The sequence below is a fragment of the Mytilinidion resinicola genome (genome assembly GCF_010093595.1).
Source record: "Mytilinidion resinicola strain CBS 304.34 unplaced genomic scaffold BDZ99scaffold_25, whole genome shotgun sequence".
Taxonomy (NCBI): domain Eukaryota; kingdom Fungi; phylum Ascomycota; class Dothideomycetes; order Mytilinidiales; family Mytilinidiaceae; genus Mytilinidion; species Mytilinidion resinicola.
The window spans coordinates 189,697-201,492 of record NW_022985461.1 but is presented as its reverse complement, the minus strand read 5'-3'; positions in this window follow the sequence as shown (position 1 = coordinate 201,492).

Here is an 11,796-nt window from a genome sequence, read left to right as displayed (position 1 = left end):
CCACCGGCCGAGCGGCCACAGCGAGCAAAACCTAGGTGCAGCATGTGCGAATCAACAGAACACAATGCACGTACGTACCCTAGGCGGCAGGCAGCTAGCTAGTATGTAGCTGCATCAAATATATTTGTTCGTGGTGGAGTAATTCGGAATATTTGGCCTCGGTAGCGTGGTTGGGTGGGCCACTAGCTTGTGCGGGCCACTAACTTGTGGATTACGTTATAACGTATTCTACAAGCATGTGGTGGTTACAAGCGAGTGGTGGCCCCCACCAAAATCTCTCGACTAAAACCGCGAATATCTCAACCACGAACAGGTATATTTGATGCAGCTATCTACTAGCTAGTTGCCTGCCGCCTAGGGCACGTACGTGCATTGTGTTCTATTGAATCGCACATGCTGCACTTTGGTTTTGCACGTTGCGGTCGCTCGCTCGCCGTGGCGGCTACCCCCTCTACTCCCCCCTCTTGGGCAGTTTGTGCCCGAGAGGCGCCTTCTGCCCCTAATAAAACACCCCCCTTAGCTACGTATTTGCGCTTCTGTCCCTTCTTCTTTTTTTGGCGCTAATTCTCCATGCGTATCTTCTCCATTTCGCATGTAACTAGAACGGTAGTTGACATTAATACTTCGCATAATTTCTGAAGCTGATTAAGTACGCGGTCGGTCGGGCTTCGCGGGCTATGCGTGGCCCGTTGGCGATGGCGCTTTATCAAGGCTGTTTGCTTTTGTAGCTCGGCGAGATTCCGGGGTGTTTCACCAAATGAGGATGCTTTTAATGGTGGACGTTCGGGTGGTGGTGGTGTCTGATATTCCGTGTGCAGCCGTGATAGCACGCGATCAGGGCTATATAGCATAAGGCCAGTAGCTGCAAATCCTGCCCGTATATTGCTTTAATGTAGCGCTGTCTGCCTAGCCTGCCTATACAGTGGCAAGAATTCGCGCTTATTAATATAATTGACGCCGCGGCCTATAATCTGTTCAACGAGGCGTCCGTAGGCTTGCTTTAGCGGCGAGAAACAGCCTATATCAAGCGGCTGCAGCAGATGCGAAGAATGCGCCGGCATGCATAGCGTGATGATGTTGTGCTCCATGCAGAATTGATCAAATTCAGGGCTTATGTGGCTGCCGTGGCCATCCAATACAAGCATACGATACGTGCCAACAGTGCGATCCTTTGTATACTCGTGGAATAGCTTAAGCCAGGTAAGGCCAATCTCGTTGTTTGTCCAGCCATTATCGCTAACACCAATTAACTATTTAGGTGGAATAATATTATCCTCGTACCAAGCAGCTTGGTGCATCACGGCGTCGAAGATAACAAGCGGCGGAATATCACCCCCAAGCGCGTTAATGCACTCGATAATTGTAACCCACTCTCGATTGCCTGGCTGTATTGTCCTTGGTCTTCCAGCTCGGTCGGTTCCAGTAACAACCTTTGCAGTTGCAATAACACCCATTTGGAAGCCTGTCTTATTAAAGTTCCAGGTATCATTATCCAAAATTCCGTATTGTATCTTTGTGTCTTGTACACGTTTATACCAGCCACGAATAAGTATAGGATCTTCGCATTTGGCCCGCTGATAGTCGTACTTGCGATTAAATTTGCTTTAAAGGTCGTTGTGGCGCTTAATGAAGTTCCGTACCCAATGCTGGCCGATAGGCTTAATAGGTCCAAGTTGCATAGCTAATAACGTAGCCATTTGCCGTACGGTGTCGATTTGTGGTGGCATGCCGCGTTTATCTCTCGAGAGAATCCACTGCTTAAGAGCCTCTTCTTGTGTAGGAAGTAAGCGGCGATTTGTTGCAATAGAACCGTGTTTTGGGGTGATGCCGGCATTGCGACGCCGTAGGGTTGTTGGGGGCACATCAAATAGTGCTGCAGCTGCCTCAAGAGTTTCCACTTGGCCCATCTTGTAGGCCTGGATAGCAAGCGCTACCCTGCCCTCTTTCTTTGTGCATGCGCTCTTGTTGTTGTGGTGTAACCATTGCAATAGTTGTAAAGGAACGCGTCGCGCGTCGAGAGATTTTGGTGGGGGCCACCACTCGCTTGTAACCACCACATGCTTATAGAATACGTTATAGAACGTCGGGCGGGGTAACCCGACCGATAAGAGACACCACACACATATAATCAATTATACTCTGCTGCTTAATATTATTTCCAATCCTGCTTTATCCCGTGCACACCTAAGTGCGATAGTTATAAGCCCGGTAGCTCTTCTCCTGCTATACAGCACTATAAACAACGAATAAATCAGATAATTCTTCTTTTAATAGAGTAGTTTTTATAAAATAGTAATAATCCTCGGCCGATTCTATAAAAAGCAGGGTTATAGAAAAAGCAATATTATAACCTTAATATTTAAAAATAAAAACTTAGAAATTAACTAAGTTAAGGCCTTTAAATAATTAAAATTAAATATAATAGTTTATTTTAAATTTACAGCAATTTATTATATATTTTAGCAACTTACTATACCTAAGTTTTATACTTAACTTATAGTAAAGCTCTATTCCTGCTACCGGATTTTATAGAAATTATTATAATAATATTAATTAAAAATTATAACTTTTTAATACTTAATACACGTAATAATTAAACTAATTAAATTAATTCTATTAAGGATTTTACTATATAAAATAATATATAGAACTACTATAATTTTAAAAGTATTAAAAACCTAGTTTTTACTATTACTAAACTACTAAACTTAGTAAATAAAAATATAATCTAGAAATTCTATAGCTTTTAAGCTATTTATAATAGTAAAAAAAAAAAATATAATAAAGTTTCTAAATATATTAATATTATAGTTTACTAGAAGTTAAATAATACTATATTAGAATTTATATAGTCTAAGGTAAAATTATTATACTAGCTAAAAATATTTAGCTAACTATAAAAAACTAGAAATAGAATATAAAAATAGAGTTTAAAAAGCTTAAAAAAAAATATAGTAGTACTTATTTTAATAAATAGCTTAGCTAATAGCCTATTTTTATTAATAATATAAAGTAGTATAAAATTAAAAACCTAAGTAAATTCTAAATATTATTATTATTATTAAATTCTATTATACTAGTATAGCTTTTATTAGGGTTTATATAGCTATTCTATCTAGGCTAGTTTATAAAAAGAAACCGTTTACTACTATATAGCGTTCGGATAAAAACCCTATCTTCTATAGTATATAGCGCTAAGCGCTCTTTTTATTATTATATAGCTATTAGGAATATATAGTAGATTTATTAAGTTTACTATAAAATAAGCTATTATAATACGTTTTCCTAAATTTATCCAGGTTTTATAGTCGTCCTCCTAGGCGTAGGTTAAGTTAATTCTAGAGTAGTAAGCTAGTTTAGAATTAGTATAAGGGCACGCGTGCTATTATTTCGTATATATACTTTTTATTAAGGCGTTAGTTCTTAAATTAAATAATATATATAGGGGGTAGTACTATATAGGCTGTAATATATATAAGGGCTATAGTATATAGGTAGTATAGTATATATAGTATATATAGTATATATAGTTATATAAAGTTATAGAAAGTAGAATACCTATATTTCCGCCTCTACTATTTTTTTTAGCTACTAAAAGGTATAGTAAAAAGTCTATTTTTTAGAGAAGCTATTAGGCTATAGCCTTTTTTTCTTTCTAGCTTCTATAGAGCTATTTATACGTCCTTATTTTAGCTTTTTAAAATAGCTTGCCCCTGCTTTTAATATATTTTCCGCAACTTATTATAATATATTTTAGGGATTAAAGGCTATACCCGCAAGAGTATACTAGTATTAGGTGGCCGGGTACTTTTATATAGTAGAGGTAACTATTAAGCCCTATATACTTTATCTATAGGTTTATAATAATTATACTTTCTACTTTTATAAGTTTTTTATATAGTGCCTTTTATTATTTACTTTATTTAGTATTAAGTGCTAGTATTAAAGGTTCTTAGCGTAGTTTTTTATAGTAGGCTTTTTATTTCTTTTTCTACTTTTCTTTATATTTATCCTAGATTATACCACGCCTTATACGCCTATAGAATTCTTCCGATTTATTTTTATATTATACGGCTAGCCGTAATACCTTTACTATAAGCTTATAAAGTTTATTATACCTACTTAGGCTATACTATAGTATTCCTTTCGGCCTATATTTAGTATAAACTATTTCTTTTATATAGCTATATTAGGTTTTAATACACTTATAGGCTGGCCTTTTATATATACGGTCTATATAGGCTACTATAAGTTTTTCTAGCTTTAGCTAAAATAAAGGGTATAATATTTTATAGGCGCTGCTAAATGTACACCCTATATTTACTCGGTGTACACCCCTTTTCTACTCCGTATACACCCTTCTTACGTCTAATCTTCTAATTGGTCCGGAGGGCTCGGAGGAAGCTCCGGCGCTTAATTCTCACGCGCATCTATATGAAATAGGAAGGCTGTATAGCCTTACTATTTTATTGTGCATTCTTACCGTTTCCGTAAGGCTATATATATAGGCTAGCTACACGTAAGGCCTCACGTGAGGCCGTACGTGAGGCCGTACGTGAGGCCGTACGTGAGGCCGTACGTAAGGCTACTTATGGCAAGGCTGTGCAGCATACCCGTTTTACTATGCATACTTCCCGTTTCCTATAGTGTATATAGGCCGTTGTATTGCTACCTATATACCTACGTGCCTATAAGCATGCTAAAACAGTTAAATCCTCACCTTATTACGGCCTCTCTGCATTAAACCTAGCCCCCCTATATTGCCGCCGCGCCTTCCTAGCTATTCTAATCTATTAACCCCTCTATATACTGCTTGTACAATGCTATCTAATATTGGAGCTCCTTATAAGGAAGCAGCGCTGGCGCTGCCTAAGGCTAAGGAGCTAGCTAAGGCTAAGGAGCTGGCTGAGGCTCAGGATAAGCGCTATTATAACGCTGCGCAGCCCCTTTCCGTGGTGCTGCCTTTTTTCTAGGTGCCTTATCCTTTGCACCAGGCGGCCGGCCACGCTTCTTAGGTGCAGTAGTAGATGCAGTAGTAGGTGCGGGCGTAGGTGCGGCAGTAGGGGGGGGCCTAGGTATTACTGCATGCTCAAACTCGGGCGGATTAGTGAGCAAATTGTCGAATTCCGTGATAGCTGGTGTAGCGGCCGACTAAGGAGCACTCTGAGCGACAGGAGCTAGACGGGGGGCTACGAAAATAGGCGGTCCTGGCGGTGGAACTATCGGCGTGCGTCCTGTAGGTATACCTGTAGGTCTAGCTGCCGCACCTGTGCCTATAGCAATCTTAAATCTTAATAGCTCTTGCTGCGTATTATTGTACGTATAATAGCCTCTCCTTGCAATAGTAGGCCGGCCGCGCCGGCGCTTAATAATAGCAGGATCCTCTATATCCTTAAAAGGCCCAAAAGGAATAGCTAGCTAATATCCTCCTAGCTAAACAAACTACTAATAGTAATCTATCTCTTCCGGTTGTATATAGAGCACCGGATCTAGCCAATTTACAAGCGCTTGGTGTAGAGGATTATATAGTTTGTGCGCACACGGAATACTATAGATAGACTTAAACGTTTAAGTATAATTAAGTAGGTTATATTTATTTAATTTGGCCTTTTAGAGCTGCTTCTTAAGGAGAATAAGCGCCTGCGGCGTTACCTTTTAATATAGGTTACGGAATTCGGGTTCTTTAATATTATGCGGAGTATAGGCGTGATATCTAGCTATTTTATCTTTAAACTTAGACCTGGAGTTAAGGATAAGGTTCTATATATTAAGGAGAACGTTGAATAGATAGCCAGTTAACACCTAAAGGAAGCCCTTAAGTAGGCCGTGCGAGCCCTTGTTTCGCGATGTAACTCTGTAAGAAATCGAATTAGTATTATATATCTCTGCCACTTCCTTGTTTCTTAGTTATTCTTTAAGCTATGCTCTTGTCCTCTTTAGCGCTGCCTATTCAGCACGTATATAGACCCCGTGCAAAGTTTAGGTATTAAATTCAGATATCTTAGTGTTAAGAAAAATCACTTATATAGTACTAAAGTGCCGCACCTTACAGGTATAGCAGGTGGCCTAATTCCACCTGTATAGCCACCACTTATTCTCTATATATATTACTAGGTTAGGGCGCTTCTTATAGTTGTTAAGTAGCTTCTTCTAAGCCTTATTAAATTAAGCTATAACTTCCAGCTTTATCGTGGCGGTCCAACAGGTAAGGAACTGCCCTCTTTTCTTCTGTTCCTTCTTCTAAATAGCTTTCTTTTCTTCATCTAATATAGGCGCAGGTGGCGCGCTGCCTGCGGCGTACGTAGGTTCCTCCTTATACACCTTAGCCAGTTTAGTAATAATATTCTTTTTAATATGCCATACACAGAGGAGGCGCGCGACCGTAGGCTATTGTTGATGTAGTGCGTTCCTTAGAGCTTGTTCTTTATCCGTTAAGAAAACGCGTGGAATAAGAGAATAGCGCTTAAAGAGCTCGAAGAGCTGCAGTACTGCCTAGTTGTAGTTCGCCTCCTTCTCTTTTAGCAGGAAATAATAGGTAATTTCGAAGTTGTTGCTAGTACACGTGACGCCGGTAATATACAGGAAGGGCATACCAAATCTATTGGTTTTGTAGGTGCAATCTAATAGAATAACGTTATAATTAGCCCGTAGGATCTCGATAGAATCCGGATAGGCAAAGAAGAGGTGTTTAATTTAGTTCTGCTTATCTTTTGTAAAGTTGTATACGTACTTCCTATCACGGCCGTTAGGTGCCGGGAATATAGAGGTTTCTAACGTATAGAGGAGCGCCTGGATAGGCGTAAGGCCGCCGAGAAGCTCGTTTCTATACCGGGTGCGCTTATTAGTAATATCGTGCGCCGTAATAGTAACCCCTTTCTTCAACAGCTTTGTATACGTTTTATTAGGCTTTGTTCCGCTTAATACATCTATTTAAATAAGGGCATTCGTGGATGCCGAGCGCTTCCTATTACAGGCGGCTGCCGTAGGTTTAAGTATAGCGTTGTGATTATTGTGAGCTTCCTCCACCGTCTCCTATAGCTAAACACGTGAGCCATTAACTCCAGGAGGCTGCCGAGTGAGCGTACCGCTCATCTTACAGTCTACTTTGTTAGTAGACGTACTGCGCACGCGTGCATAAGACTCTCTGGTGCCTCCAAAGCAGCATCGGTACTATATTTTCCTCGTTTCCTTCGTCTTTCTATCTGGTTTTGAACGGAACTTAATAAGCCCGTAGCCCTGCGCCTTTGCATGCTTTCTAAGCACTTCCTCGGCTTTATCTAGCGTACAGTAGGACCGTGGCGGTGGTGGTTTAAGGGCCATGGTGAGTGTATTAAGGAAGTTGAGGATCAGGATGTAATGCTTTGTGGCCACGCCGCACTTAGAGAGAGCATTTGGAATTAGTAAGAAACGTAAGCGAGCGAATCGGAGGCCCCGGAGCACTCCTCCGGACCAATTAGAAGATTAGACGTAAGAAGGGTGTATACGGAGTAGAAAAGGGGTGTACACCGAGTAAATATAGGGTGTACATTTAGCAGCGCCCTATTTTATATTCTATTACCCTAATATTTATTATTTTATATACTTCTAAAATAGTATAAAGGCACTAGTTCTATACTATTTTAAGCTGCTTAATTTTTATCTTACTAATCTGCTTTTTTATACCTAGTATAGTATACTAAAAGGTGTATTTATATATAATAGCAGGCCTAATAACCGCTAAGTATATTATATATACCTTTTAGAAGCTTACGCTTTAGGTTAATACTATAAGCCTTATAAAGGCCCCTATTTAGGCTATAGCTTTATTTTCTATAGTATTAATATATAGGCCCTATTTAAGTTTAGAATTTACCTAAACTTTTAGTATTTTTAGGTTTATTATAAAGCCTTTAGTAAAGCCCTATATATTAACTATAGCTTTTATATTAATAGACTTACGGGCTTTTATAAAATATATTAGGTAGTATTTATCTAGCGCAAAAACTGCTCTATACTTTCTTACCTACTTTATATACTAGTTATACGCCTGTTTAATAGCCCTATAGTTCTTTTCTATACTTTTACTATATATAAAAATATTTATATTATTAATAAACCTATAGGCTGTTATATTACCGCGCTATAGTATTAGTAAAAGCGTGCTAGTAAAAAAAAAAAAAAGTATTAGTAATAGGAAAAAGCCCTGCAGTATTCCTATAGTAACTATAATAAGTTCTACTATAAAGTTTTTAATAGTAAGCCTTATAGTATAGTTCTATAAAAAGAATCTTATAAACCTAACTATTTACTTTAGCACTTATTAAATCTATAGGTTATATATTATATATTTATATAATACACGGTTAAACGCCCCTAATATATTTAGGCTAAAAAGTAATACTATAAGCTATAGATTTCCTTTCTATATAGCGTGGATTTATTTAGTAAAAAGCTTAAATACTATTTATATTAAATATCCTAGTCGTGCTCCTATCTAACTAAGTAGAAGTATATTTTTTTCTTCCGTAATTTTCGATAGCTATATAGCTATAATCCGTTTAAATAGCTTACCTATTATTTCTAGCAGGGCGATCGGCCTATAGGCTTTTACCGTTATATAGAACGCTTTTTAGGGCTTATATAGCACTACTATAATAGAATTTTTAAACGGCCGAAGATAGTATTTTTTATATAGGCACCTTATAAAAAACCGAGCTAGTATAGGCGCTAGCTATATTTCGCACTTTTTAAAAAACCTATTAGTAATTCCTATAATACCCGGGGCTTTATTTAGGGCAGTTCCTATTAGTACTAAAAAAATATTCTTAATTATAATATCTAGCGTAGTATTATATAGTTCCGGGTATTAAAACCCTTTTAGGTCGAATAAGTCTATATTAGCTAGAGGCGGAAAAAACTACTCTACTAGTATATATACTTTTATTTTATTATCTATATATAGAGTAGGGTTTTTAGGTTTTAAAAAAAAGGGAAATTAAGGCGGAGGTTTTAATTTCTTACTAGCTATATAGCCCTAATTAGCTAGCTTTTATATACTTTTTAGGTTTTTTATTACTTTTTCTACTATATAGCGCTATATTTTAGTACTCTCCCTTTATATAGTTTTCTTTTTACGGTTATACTAAATATAGTATAATATCTAGTCTTCTATAAATCGCAACGAGCACTATATTCTATACGCCCTTTTAGTTTTATATACTTTCTCTAAGCATTTTTCTAACTATACCAGCGATACCTGTTTTAATAGCCTTATAATAGGTACTATAGCAGTAATTATAGCCTATATATATTTATAGAAAAGGCGTGCGAATTTATTAAGGTCCTCCTCCGTGTTTTAAAAGTTATTCTAGTTATTTAGCTTATCTAGCTAGGTTTAGAGGTGCTCCCGCGCCTTTTTCTAGTTAGTATTCTTCTATAGCTAATATTATAGCTATTCTACTGCGCTTAGTAGGGTAATATTAAACTTTATATATATAGGGCGGTAATCTAAATTATAGTTCTATTTTTCTTATACTATATAAAAAGTAGTTTATTCTATTAGCTATTCTATTATAAACGTAAGGTTAATTATAGACTATAATATTTCTCTTGCCTATATTTCTATACCTTTTTCTATAGCCAGGTCTATTTCTGCTTCTATTATAATACGGATAAGCTCTTCTGCTTACTCCTCTATATTTATTACTTATATTCCTTTCTATAATAGGTAATATAGGTTTATATTACCTATAAAAATATGCTCTGCGTTATTATTATTTAGTAGTAGAGGTAGTGCGGCTATAATTCCGTTTAGTTTCGGGTTATAAATATTATAAATTTAGATGTCCTTTCTACTAGTATAGAAAAAGAAGGTAATAAGGTTTAGTAAATAGTGCTCTACTAACTACTAGTTAATATTAAGGTTTTTATTAATATATATATATGTTTTTATATATAGGCTTTTTTTATATAAAAGGTAATAGAACTTTATATAAAGTATTATATACTTTTATTGCTATATATTTTTCTATAGCTTTTATATTACTAGTACTAGCGGTTAAAGCTAGGCTTTCTCCGCTTTTTCTAGGAACTTTCTCTAGGTTTTACGGCTTTTATTAATATTATACTGTATAATAGTAAGTATACTAGGTTATTCTAATATTAAACTATATCTATAGTATCTACGGCATTTACTGCACCTATTTCGGCGCGTAGTTGCTAGCTTATATTATCTTCCTATAAAAATAGCACTTAAATAATAGTTTTAAGTTATAAAAGTCTATTTATATCTCTATATATTATTAATTAAGTTAACTAGGTTAAAGGCTATAAAAATAGTAATATAAAGCAAGAAGTATATAGTATTTAAAAAGGTATTAAATAGGAAAATTACTGCGTTAAATAAGCAGTCTATATTATTCCGTTAATTTTTAGCTAGCTTAGGTTCTTATTAGAATGCTTAAATATCTTCGGTTGTCCTACTTTTTTTAGTACTGTTAGCGCTGGCCCTAGTTCTATACTACCTTCGCATGCATTATTATTAGCAGCTTTTTTCTTCCTAGACTAGGTTAAAGTTATATATACCTCTAGTAGGGCCTAGAGCGTATATAAGCTCGGCCTTTTATTAGTATTATATTAGTATAGCGTCGCCTACCTCTTTAATATAGCCTATAGCTGGGCCCCTTTTCTTATACTATATTCGGCACTATATACTAAGTGGTTTTTCTTATAGTTAGCGCACTTTTTAGTATCTATTACCGTGTATTATTTTATATTATATTCCCCTGTATATACTATATATTAGATGTCCTTTTTATAGTATTTTATAATATACCTATAGCCCTGGCATCTAAAGTACTATATAGCTATAAAGCCTGCTTTATATTTTAAGGCTGTTAGCAATTATCTACTTATTATAAATTCCTTTATAATAGCTTTGTCTGCTATTACTTCTATGCGCACGCTGGTAATAATTAAGCTAGCGTATCGGCCTGGGTTCTCTCGCGCAGCTTTTATACCCTTTTTATTCTTCTATATTATCTTCTTAATAACTAGGCCTAGGTTAATTATCGCGTTGGCCCTAATAATATTATCTTTAAGTGTTTAGCTTTCTAGGTCTAAGTTCTTAGGTACTCTATACACCTCTATTAGCACTGCGGGCAGTTATATGCATGCCGTCTTGCCCAGCACCTGCACCTATTCCCTTTTTTTAAGCAGTGCTTTCTTTATAGCCTTATCCGCAATGTATGCCTTAACGTTTCCACTCTATAGCTTCCTTATGCCGCTAATCTTTGTTGTGTTCGGTGGTCCGGCTGCTTAAAGCTTCTGGGTGATAGTTATGTTCGTATCTGCTGCGGTTATAGTTCGCTCGTTGTTATCCTCGATATGGATGGTGATTTCATGGACATTTGTAGGTTGCCCTGCATACTGCCCATTTCCTGCTGCCTTCCCGTATTGCGCAGCCATGCCGCTTAGCATGGCTGATGGTGTTGTGCCTGCTGCTGCTGCTGCTGCTGCGGCATACGTCTTCCCGTGCGTTGACAACGCGTGTGCCTCCTTTTTCGTGTCCTCCATCATCTTTATCAGCTTTTTCCATGGTGTCTGCCGTAGGTCGATCGCGGTATCCGAGAGGCCGAACAGGACGCGTCCTGCAAAGTCGTAGAGGGTTTGGACGATCGCATTCATCTCGAGGGATTGGATTGGCTTATTCCGCAGGAGGTCTTGTATGCCGTGTGCTTCGTTGACGAGGTCTTGGACGTCCTGGTGGACGTTCTTGATGGGCTTCGGGTTTTGGTGTTGGTTTTGGCGTTGTTGTTG